The sequence below is a fragment of the Limulus polyphemus genome, unplaced genomic scaffold (assembly GCF_000517525.1).
Source record: "Limulus polyphemus unplaced genomic scaffold, Limulus_polyphemus-2.1.2 Scaffold571, whole genome shotgun sequence".
Classification (NCBI taxonomy): domain Eukaryota; kingdom Metazoa; phylum Arthropoda; class Merostomata; order Xiphosura; family Limulidae; genus Limulus; species Limulus polyphemus.
In genome coordinates this window covers 79309-91711 of record NW_013666181.1, presented here as the reverse complement: position 1 = coordinate 91711, position 12403 = coordinate 79309, and the positions used below count along the sequence as shown (strand labels likewise).

The following is a 12403-nucleotide window of genomic DNA, read 5'->3' as shown; positions in this document are numbered from 1 at the left end:
CTAAAATACCCCAGGGTGGACACTCTAGTAATAACTTGACAAGTAAAATAGTTACCCATTTTCTATTTTTAATTGTTAAAGAAAATTTTAATTTCTGTGCCTCAAACTTACTTTTCAATTACAATGGTTAAAATGAAATGTGTGTTACCGCACTAATCGAGTATTATGCACGCACTAATCGAATATTGGTTATAAAAAAATGTAAGGGCATTAATCGAGGGATCCCTGTTTTTATATGAGATACTAACATCACGATATGAAAAAATCTTTAAAACACCAACCTTTCAGAATGTTCTTTTAATTTCATTGTCAAAGTAATTAACTTTATTAGTATAATAAACACAGTAAGCTTTTGAGAGAGTTGTTTATACAGATGAATGTTTGAAAATAGCACATTAAAATAATCAGCGTGTTTATATTTTACAATACAGGCTTAAAGAAACTGTAGAAATGCAAGTTGAGAAATCAACAAATCAAACAACTTAAGACTTACTGTACATGTCAGTGTTTAAGGGAAACATGACAACATTCACTTCATTTTTCAGTGCTTCCTATCTAACTGCAAGTAATTATAATTAAACTAGTGCTGTTCGCATAAATAGATTAATGACTTAACAGTGTAAGTTATTAGTCTGTTTAGTAATTCCTCACAAATACTGTTCAATGAGCAACTTTTACAACAACCATCTTTTTTTGAGTGAATAAATACTACTAACTATCTCACTATGGACTCAGTCCCAAGGACAAAGTTCTTAACTATAACAAGCACAAAATGGTTATCATACTATAACTTTTAATATAGTGTATCTTCACAAAATTCTGTACGCAAAAAAATCAATTTTTAAAAGTATTTTTATTAAAGATTTGTCTATGAATATAGATAGTGCTTCTATACACTAGTCTGAGTGCTAACTGATTTTTCATATTAAGACAAAAATACTTTGCTTTGTCTGAAAAACCTCCTAAATAAATTTCAAATGTTTTTTTCGGTAAAACTTTATATTTTACCTGTTATTTTCTCTACCCTAATATTCTACATTCTTGTTAAATTTGTCTGACCTCATAACCACCAAAAAAATTTAAATAAACCTAAATTACCTTTTTTTCTTTCTAGAATGATTTCAAATTGTAATACAAAACTACCTTTGTTTATTCTAAATAGCTTTAAACTCATAACAGTATACATCTATTCACTCTTAAATTTTATCATTTTATCATCCTTTGAACCCTGTCTAATTACTACTCACACCATCATAAATTGTAAATCACTCGGTGAATGTGCAGCTCACATAACACTATTGAATTACATTACACACCAGATACTCATGAGCAACCTTGTGAAAATGTTCTATTATATTGTTATTATTTATTTCAACTAATCTAACCTTAATTAACATAAAAAGTTTCCAATTTTTACATTTCAGTTACTTTTATAATCATAAATAAAGAATACACATGAAAAATAAGAAAACAGTATTTACCTGGGTCTTTTTTTTTGCTGTCAACTATCGATGGCATTTAACCCTATTTCTTTATTTTTATGGAAGTAGTGCACCAAATAATTATTTTATTTAATTAATTAATGCACCAAAAAACATAGAATAATAATGTGCAAAAAGCAGACAATGTCCCATAGCTTTCGCAATCTTTCTGACTTTCTAACAAGAGCCATTAGGAATTCAGCTAAGTTTGTAGGTGTGTTTCCCATTGAGAATAAAGGTTGAAGTGGAAGAGAAACAATTCTCAGTAAAGAAATAAATGTAATATGTCATTTGATAGATAAAAACCTTGGCTTCCTATTGGTTATGAATAATATAGTATTGAACATCAGAGAGAACCAGCAGCAGTTTCTGAAAAAGATGTGACAGGTAGACCTGACCATCTATTTTATGGCTCTGTAACCAATAAGACTGAAGGTTATAAAAATCATGCATTGTCTGAACAATGGTAATATTATAATAATAATTTAGATTAAATTTCACACTTTTTGGAAGGGTGGTAAATACATTAGAGAAGAGAGGATGCTGCCTAGAGAGCAAATCTCACAGTTCTCACACTAGGAGAAATTCTAGATTTTTTAAATATTCACTTATAAAAGTAAGAACTTAAATCTTATATACCATTAAAATATGGATTATTAGCTATGTTCTTATGCTATATTTATTGGTATGCCATGAAAAAAAAGTAGTTTAATTAAATTTTGAATGTACCTTACTACAATCTTGTGACATGCAGAAACAAACAGCTGTGGAAAGAGGGTTAATGAGCATGTTATTCAGCAATGAACACTGAGTAATCCATAAGCTCAGCTACTGTTTACATGAGCCTAAAACCAAAACCAATTTATAATGTACACAACATACATGTGACTGTCTCAAAACATAAATGTTTGATACTGGTGATAACTCTATAGTGAATAACAGAATTAACACTAAAATTAATGCCTTTTTCTTGTGTGTGCACCAAAATGTTCATGTGTGAATGTACCCATATAGCACAATTTTTAGACATGAACTCTGAAGTTTATGCGTGACAAGCTCAGAGTTCAAACTGTTTAAAATCCTGACAAATGAGTTAAAAATTGACAGAAAGTTTTAACAGAACATATAGAGCAAATGATCAATAGCCCTTATTTACTTTCATTTCAAATACAGTTTGCAATGGAGTAAGTTATGTAAACACTATTTTGACAGAGAGCTCAAGGATTTCATGTAAAATTTGATATTGAAATGTTCGTAGTCTTCCACAATAGCACAAAAACTACAAATGATATCTATGAAAGCATGACAAAATCATTAAGCAACAAACTGGAAAACTTGCCTGTTGACAATACCATACTGCATTGACCAGTTCAGACATGCACTCTGTGGATTAGGAAACTATGAACTTAAGTTTCATTACCTATAACCCAGCCAAAATTCCTGTCCAGATGTCACTTCTAGTGTTCTATCTACTGGAAACAATCAAACAATTCAAAACAACTAACCCAACACAAAGTGATACAAATGGAAAAAGGACAGCACTACTCAATGTCACAGAGAGCTTTAGCAAGAAACTGTGTAGATCAGTGGTTTAAAGTTTTTTCAGTGACGACACCTTAACCAACTTATCTTGATTTTTGTGCCACATCTTTTGCCACATGTGCTATATATTATTTGTTTTTTTATGTTTTTAATTATTCTTCCTTTGGTGAAACTTTTGCAACACCCCTCGCAACTTGCTGCATCACACAAGTGAGTTGCAATACAGAGTTTGGAAACCACTGGTGTAGATTCAGGATGTGTTTCACATTATCCACAAAACAGTCCCGCTGTAGTGTGAAGCATAAATGAAACACATTTTCATGCTGTAAAACCAATATTTGAGTCTTCTATTTGTCCTTGCTCTAGTACTGATAAAAAAGGGGCTACAAAGCACTTGAAGATAGGTGAACATATCCACTTTCATATTCATTTTCATTACTGTGCAATAAACAGAACATGGAAGAGCAAACAAGCCTGGGACAAAGAAACAAATGAAAAATGACTGACTACTATGCTGAAACAGCTTCAGATCTAACTAGAAATGTAAAATCAAGAAAATATGCAAGTTGACATTGTAAAATCTCCAAGTAAGCTCAAGAAGAGCAAAAAATGACTAATACAATGTGGAAGATGTATTACACTGCTTGCTTGTGATATGTTCTATTACAGTGAAACACCTGAATGTGCACCACATTTCAGTGACATCAGCTTATTTAAAAAATGGCTGGATATTCTGTCATCAAAATTTGCCTCTAACAGGATTTACCAAGTGTGGTCAGTAATTCAGTATCATGGACAAGCTTCTATATGCTGGTTTATGTAGAAATCAAATCCTTCATAAGTTTGAATATGTCAATACTATCTTGTTGCATTTGACCTCAAGAAGGTACTACAAAAACACAAACAATTTACACATTTATTTAGTTTCATCTTAATTCACTCTACAGTTGAGAAAGCCTCATCATTCTTCTGTTTTTACCACTGTCCCACATTTTAATAGTAAGACTTGGTTCATACAATAAAATTTCTGGGACTAACATTACAATTCTTATTAAACAAAACCTTTTCAGTCTTCATAGAGCATCTGAATTTTGTCTTGAATCTGTTTTGTACAGAAGAAGCTCTTTTACAATCAACACTTGCTATACAAAAGCATACAGCTATTTCACATAATTTTTACATGTTAGGAAATTGATCACCATGCAGTTTAATAACCTTTTATACAAATGTTAAGGTTTTGAGTTTTTGTACGTGTCTTTAAATATGCCTTTGAATTTAGGCCATTCCTTTTGTACCCAAATCATTTTTGTTAAGCACAGGCATCACTTCAGTTTCAGTATTTTATTCAGCATAATTTGAAATTTTGGCGAGTTTATTGGTTCCATAAAAATATGCCAGCTGCTTTTCGATTGAAAGAATCCCTTCTAAAACAAAGTTTTACACCCACCATTCTGTTCCAAAGTGCTCCCCATCTCCCTGTAACTTTCATCACCTTCCTTTAGCTCATTTAATCCAGTTAAAGTAGACTCAACTAGTGGTCTCACTTGATTGAATATCAGATTTTCTTGCTGAAATCCACCCCCAAATTTCATTATGGATCTAACATGAGGGTTGTAAGTAAAATAATTTTAGTGCTGTTAATGTGTGTGTGTAGTGATTTAGCTGTTGCATCTGTTGTACCTAGTTCAGAAAGTATTACAACAGAAAGATAACTACAATACACAGCATCAACTGCACTTCCCATGCTCAACCATCTCAGTTAGCATGCAGTTCTTTGATTTGAAATTCTTTTTCATTGAAAATTCTCTGAATGTTATGCAATTTTGCAGTTTATACTACAGAGCTGCTGAAAAAGTAATATAAACTGTTGAATCCTTATTTGAAGGTTTCAAGTGGTTTAATATTTTTGATGGCATTGACACACAAAGTGCAAGTCCGTGAGCCATGCAATGTGTCTGTATGACAAATGGGGAGAGCTTTAAGTTTATTTGCAACCTACACCAACTTTGTGACCTACCATAGTAGCAGCTTCATCTATAAATAAGCTTACCATTATTTTCATATCTACTCCTAACATATCAAGGGTATCCTTCAAATGTCTGATAATTGTGTGGGATTGTCCATCATCAAGCTTTACACTTCCTAGGTAAGATGTCTCAACATTGCTTCATGCATATATTTTTTTTTCTTCAAGTCCTAGATCGTATGACTCATCTATAATAACACCCCAAAAATCACATCTTTAGAGATATTTCACTGTCATTACATAAAATATTTATAATCTTCTGCAAGTATACTGAAGTTAAACTTTAAAACATGGCACTCAGTTGTAAAATCCTAGTCTTGGTCTAGCGATATATTTGGTAAAAGAAGCTGTCACAATGCTTTACTTCTCTCATAAAATGGCTAAGTAGGGAAATAAAAAATTTATTTATGTAATATTTACTATATTTCAGTTTATTTTTATTTTAATAATAAAGAAAGACAATAGCTCCTTCACGCAATTCACAAAGTAAACACACTTACACCACAAAGCCAACTGTTGATTGGCTGATAACAGGTCATACAATGTCAAATAATATTTGCCCAACTGCTTATTGTGGTAGGGGTGACTTGAGGCAGATTTTGACTACTGCAATACAACTGCAGTAGTATTGGAAAACAAATTCAATTATTTAATTCAGTGTGTATATGACATATACATGTATTTATACTTAAGAGTATATTTCAAAAATTAAAGTTAAACTTATTTATTATTATACAATTTCATATGTTGTGAGACAGTAATTGAAATCAATGAAAAACACCTTAGGTGTGAGAAAAAAGTGCAACCAAAAAAGGATTAACCATGCAACTCAAAGGAATGAAATCAAAACTGGCAGCAAAACTTGTAGTTACTTATAGCATCGATAAGAATTTTACAGCAAATATTCATTCATTAGTTAGCCAGTTCAACTTGGGACATAGCCTAGCTAACTAATGAATAAATATTTGCTGGAAAATTCTTATCAATGCTATAAATCTGAATGTCAAAAACTAAAAATGACCCACTTTTACTCTTAGGTGAAACTGTAATAAAAATGTTAAGAATGATAGCTCACGTGACTTTTTGTATAAGCATGTGCATAAATTTGGTCATATTTGAGCAGTCTTTGTTGAATAACTTTGCACATATGGCTTGTATTCAGACCAGTTAGGTTGTAAAGATCTTTCAGCATGCCATTTACCATATAATTACAAATTAGTCTACTCAACATGTGTCGTTCTTACATTCCTCTTCATTGAGGTAAAATAAAATTATAAACACATTTTGTTCTTTTCAGAGCAGGTGTCATACCTGCCAAAATGATAGCAATCTTTAATCTTCCAATATGGGCTCGGTTCACTGCAAGAATGCTAATGGCAGATGCGATATATGGACTTTTAGACTTACGGACAATGAAACCAGTCTAAAACAAACAGAATGGGGAAAATAATCAAGTTTGCAAACTGTCACAACATCAATAGTTAAGGGTAATATCAGTGACTGTTATATTACCATTGATGCATTGTTATTGAGATGTTCATAATTGCAATCTATTGATAGTTCAATGTATCATTACGCTTCCAGCTGTGCTTTGCTTTCTTTTTAACTCTTTCATTACAAAAATCGACTAAACCTTTACTATTGTTAAATGAGGAAATAAAATTTTCTCTTTACTGTAACAATTGACAGATCTTCCCTAGTCTTAAAATGGCTGCCAACCATCCCTATGTGCTGCCATTTGTGAGTAACATCAGTAAACATACACAAGACTCAACAATATCAACTACACAACTTAAAATAGTAATAAGCAATCAGTTACCCTTTTATTTGATCACTAAATTGGCTTGTCACTATCTTTGTTAAATTACTCATTAGAAGCAAAGGCAAGCTCTATTTACTTTATAAAAAAATCACTTATTTATTGTCTAAAACTGACTAAACATGTTGAAAATTAGCCATTTACATAGTGTGCAATCTATAAGCATGCAAGTTTATCCTGTAATGTATTGGTGATAATACACCTGTAACTTGTGTAAAATAAAAAGTGACACATCTCTCTCAAAAAAGTATGCATATTTTACACATATATACTAGCTATCTGGTGCGATGCTCAAGTTTCAGTGACAAAGATGAAAATACACTTTCAAAACATTCTATGGGGCATGCCTAAAATTGAAATAAAGCATAAAAGAGCCTTAATCAAGATGATGACATAAGAACATTAAACACATGCAAATGGCTTAATTCAGCAATGATTGACAATACAATTTCTGCAGTCATTTACAATGATAAGCAAACCATCAGGTTTTAGCACGTCTAAAAATATGTTGCAACTGGTTATCCTGATATATTTTTATGCTTTTCTTGAAGGGGATGTAGCTCTTAACTACATAATAATCCTACTCAATATTGGAGTGTTAGGTTATGGGTATCATTTATGCCTTAGTGTTATTTTTTCTGCATGTAATTTAAAGTATTCCTTGTTGATTCTAAAAACTTATAATCACATTATTGCCTATAGTTGCTGTCTGCTATTAAACAGCTAGTTTGGCTTTCCAAATATTTTGTGTTCAGATGCTGTATTACAAATCAATTCATACGATTGTGAATTGTACATAATGTTGAATGAATTTAAAGTGATTAATGGACACAGATATGAGTTAACTCTTTTCAGCATTGGTTCAGTTCCTGGGACTGACCTCGTAACCATTTTGTGCTTCTTATAGTTTTCATGCTATAAATTTTAAAATAGTAAGAGTATCTTCATGAAATTTTGCATACTGTCAGTAAACATTACAAGGCTTTCATATGCAAAATATCAGTATTTTTTTTATTAAGTCTTAATAAAAATCTCTGTATGGGTTTGGTTGATTTGATTGATCTCGCAACCACAAATAAAAATTGGAAATAAATATAAAATATGCATTTTTCATATCAGAATGACTACAAGTTATAACACAAAAACAAAAATGTTTAGACTGAATAGCTTAAATCTCATAACATACATTTATTATTTTCATTATAACCTTTCAGCTGTGCCCGGCTAACAATACAGAAGTTACAATGATGCAGCACAGGTGTATTCATGTTACCATATTCAATAATATATAACTGACCTTTAGTCTTTACAAAGTGACCTATCTTAGGTGTGTTTTAGTAGACTAGTATTTTGTAAAAATAGTCACATTTCAATTATTATACATTATATATGTATATACATTAATACTATTTACAAATAAGTTTTAAACTTATTTTTCTTAAAACATAGAACAGTAAATAAAGAAGTAAAGCAAACAATTATCCCTTCTAATTATGACCTTGTTTGCTGCTTGATATAGATTGCTAAGCCTTATAAAATTTCACACATGGAGGACATGAAACAAAATATTTTTTAAAGGTTTTATATATATCCATTTAAAATAACCCAAAAAATCATAAATTACTATTTCAATACCGTAGAATTGCACTATAATTCATCAAGCTTAGCAATTAAGTTGTATTTGGGTCTACAAAAATATGAAATTTTGAGCAGACTAAAGACACCTTACCAGCAAGATTTCTATTCAAGGAATAAGATGTCACAATACTTGAAAATGGCTGAGAAGGACAGTAGGGGACATTCTGAGCTTACAATTGGTTATTCACATATCATAGTCAGAATTAAGTGTATATAAAGGAGCATTTCCAAAAATGGAAAGAGGTGAGTGGGGCCACTGTGTTTGATTCAGTACAGGAGCGATATCTAAGCAAATAGAAAAGAGAGGAGGTTCGTATTTTATATTCTAGCTTAATAATGTCAGTAATTTGAGTTCCTAATTTGTACAAAACTACAGACTTTGTATTTTGACATCATAAACATCTAGTGTGAACCAGTGCTGAATTCAACATACCACGTGACACACAAAAATTGATGTTTAGGTGTATTTTTTTAATATTTACTTTTAAATTCAGAAATTAAATAATGTATAATACTAAAACTTGAATTGATACCAAACTTATTGACATAAATTCATGAAATAGTAGTTCAATAAAATTTTGCATGCTAGTCAACAAATGTGATGACATGGCCTTTGACCTGTGTGGAAAGGGTTAATCACTTTGCATGTGTAGAATTATACACTTTTCTTTACATTCAAATACTTGTATTTGCAAGCTTTTTGTCCTTATACCAATGAAGGCTCTAGTAAGAGGGCCGATACTCACAAATAAAAGTATTTTAACATAGAGAAATGTTCATGCATAATTTACATATTAATTTACCTATATTATGTATTTCAAAAAAATACTTTGCACGTGTTACTAATATTATTTGGTTAAAGGGTTTAAAAGATGTGAGCTGTTATTCTTTTTCTCCCCTGTAGTTTTCATATATTTCAGTATTCCAGGCCTGTCATTTGATATATAACAGCTATCATTCTAGTTTTACATGGTACAGCAAAGTTACTTTTATTAATTGCATTATGCTTTTTTTTTTATGATTAGTTTGGGATACACAAAGATGAAATTCTTTTACTACAGTTGTAATGTATTTTAGGTATTCCAGACCTATCATTACACTTTTAATATATATGTATAGTACACCATTCTTACTTTTAATTAGGTAAGATGTCTGAAAAATACAAGCTGTTATTCTCTTTTCTTTATAATTTTCAATGGAAATTCCTTTTTCAATCATGCATTTTAGAAGTCTTCTACTATTACATACCAATATTTAATATCTCCAGGCTCTTACTGTCCAAGCCACTCAAGTCAAGTGGTCTGGTTAACTTTCACACTATGTCCATACTAAGCTAAGTTTCTGCATACACAACCAAGTTTTAAAAATAGTCTTAACAATTTTAATCTCAAGAATTAAAATTAAATAGTTTCAAAGAAAAAATATATTCAAATATTCCAATTTGTAGAGCCTGTAAATTATATACTTCTAAGAAACTGCTAAAACTTAAAAGCCTGTCTGTATTTTCTTCTGCATATTTTAACATTTCATAACAAAGGCTCAAGAACAAAACTGCATAAAATCATTACATTGTATAAACTGCTAGTGCAAGTCTAACAGTAACAAACTGTACAGGATGTGGATACTTTGACAGAGTGTAATTTATCATACCCTAGGAGCTTGGGAACTAAGTAGATTTAATATTTTTATGAAGACTTCAATTTTCAAAGTTCAACTAAGTTACCTTCATTATAATTCACAATGAAAGTTCAAGCTTTTTTCAACGCGACAAGTACACCTAAAGTGCTCACAATCAAACATAAACTAAGTGTAAAAGTAAACGTAACCTAAGGTAGAAAAAATTTTAAGCAAGCCAAAATAATTTCTCCTCAAATTTAAAAATAGGCCATGAAACTGCCAAACTGAATCAGCGGGTGAATAAACAAGACGTTGCAACTTGCACTACCATACCACAATACCGAAGTTATTATTTTTACTACTAGTAATATACTATCCACAGACTAAAGTTGATTTCGCAGTGTCAGTTTACCTAAACGGTATTTTATCTTATCGAAAACTAATATCTCTGTACATTTATGTTTTTCTCTAAACTTAACTTCAAATGGTACTCCTATTACTATTAGTCCTAAATAACCACTTCGTAAACAGTATGTTATAAGCCTAGCTTAAGTTCGTTACATATTAAAAATAAACTTTTATTCTCAACGTACCCAGATAATAATAACTGTAATTTGTTCGTTATTACTTAGTATTACTAATATGTAAAATAATCATAACGATGTCAGAAACTTATAACGAATAGCGATTACCTGTGCTCGATAAAACACTCTTTACAGAATACACCAAGGTTAAAAACGTGTCGTGAATACGTTAACAAAAATTTATCCAACCAACTTCCATCAGTAATACAATTTCATAATGGCGCTTAGAAATAGTACTAGAACTTTTAGTTTATTATCGGACGTTATCCAATAGGACTAGTTTCTTCGTGCATGAGTCCAAACTATATCAATACACTTAAAACAAAAATTAATTTTAAATAATTTTAGTACTATTTATTTATTTTTTCTTTATTTTGTTTACAATCTGTACTAACAACTTTAAAATTTTTATGAGTGGAAAATTTAGCAAAGATAGAATAAGATCCTTGAAAAAGAAGGTCTACCAGAAGAAATCGCTCTAATAACTCAGCGACAAGTATGTGGGCTGATAACGTTGAAAATCGGGTTTAGATAACTGCAGCAGTCAGAGCACATATGTACCATTGTGTAACTCTGTTCTTATCAACAAAAATAATTTTATGTAATAAAAAATACTCAAAAAGTAAAAGCGAAAGGGGAAAGTTTACATCAAAAACTTCAAAGAAGTGCAAAATCTAAATGATCTCGACACAGAGAGTTTGTTTGTAGTTAAGCACAAAGCTACATAATAGGCTATCTGTGATCTGCCCACCATGAGTATCGAAATCCAGTTTCTAGTGTTGTAAATCCGCAAACACTGGGGGGGGGGCGGATAGAGAGAGAGAGAGAAAGAAAGAAATATAATAAGTTAATAAGTAGTGATGGAACGTTTCGTGAAACCAAAAATTACACAAGTAGCATTTTCTTTTGTTATGGTGAAAACGCCCTTTTTTAAGCTGGTGAAGCATGATTATAATTAATCATACTTGTCATAAGACATTAGTACTGTTACGTATCTGGTCGTTTGTTAATTTCTCGTATAATTTCTTTCGGGTGAATTTTTGGCGATACAAGTTCTTTGTTAAATAAAACTAGTTTATTCTTTCTCAATACACTTAATTTTCACAGTCACTTTCACTTAAACACACGCTATAATTCACAACGATACACGCAAGTTATGTACGGTCATTACCGCGCTTGACTCAATTGTCCGTCTCTGTCTCTGCCTGTCTGCAATTATTTATATACTCACTTCTTGCCGAACATATATATACAAGAATAGAGTAGCGCGAAGAGAAGACTAGAGTTGCCAGAAACAGACATGATCTAGAATATCACTACGTGTTACTAGTGTCACGTGACTCCCGTTGTCGTAACACTGCCCCTTCTTTAGTATTGTTCGTCCCGAAAAATAACCACTTAAATTAAACCAATAGATAGTAAACAATAACTTAATTAAACGTACATAACTTACAAACAGAAAATTAAAATTCAACAAAATATCTTAATTTTACGGGATGTATCTTCTTCCGTATTGGCTTCTGCTTCACGTGAGGTTCATCTGCTCCATCAGGAATTGTCCTATCAGCGGTAATGGTCACATCAGTGGTAGTAGCTTCATGAAGAGCTTCACTGTTTCCTTTCTCAAAACCGTGTAGAGTATCTTCTTCGACAGTGACCTTTCCAGGTGACACGTCTTCAGCGGCATCTTTTGTTC

At 31.4% G+C, this 12403-nt stretch overlaps 1 protein-coding gene across 1 annotated transcript in view; it reads right to left on the bottom strand.

Moving 5' to 3' along the window:
• LOC106459173 (piwi-like protein 1) overlaps positions 1 to 10932 on the bottom strand; it is a 56382-nt gene extending 45450 nt beyond the window's left edge. The window contains exon 1 of the mRNA XM_013918768.2: positions 10816 to 10932. The gene's annotated coding sequence lies outside the window, so the exon portion shown is untranslated. The remainder of the gene's footprint in view (positions 1 to 10815) is intronic.
• Positions 10933 to 12403: the final 1471 nt, after the last annotated feature.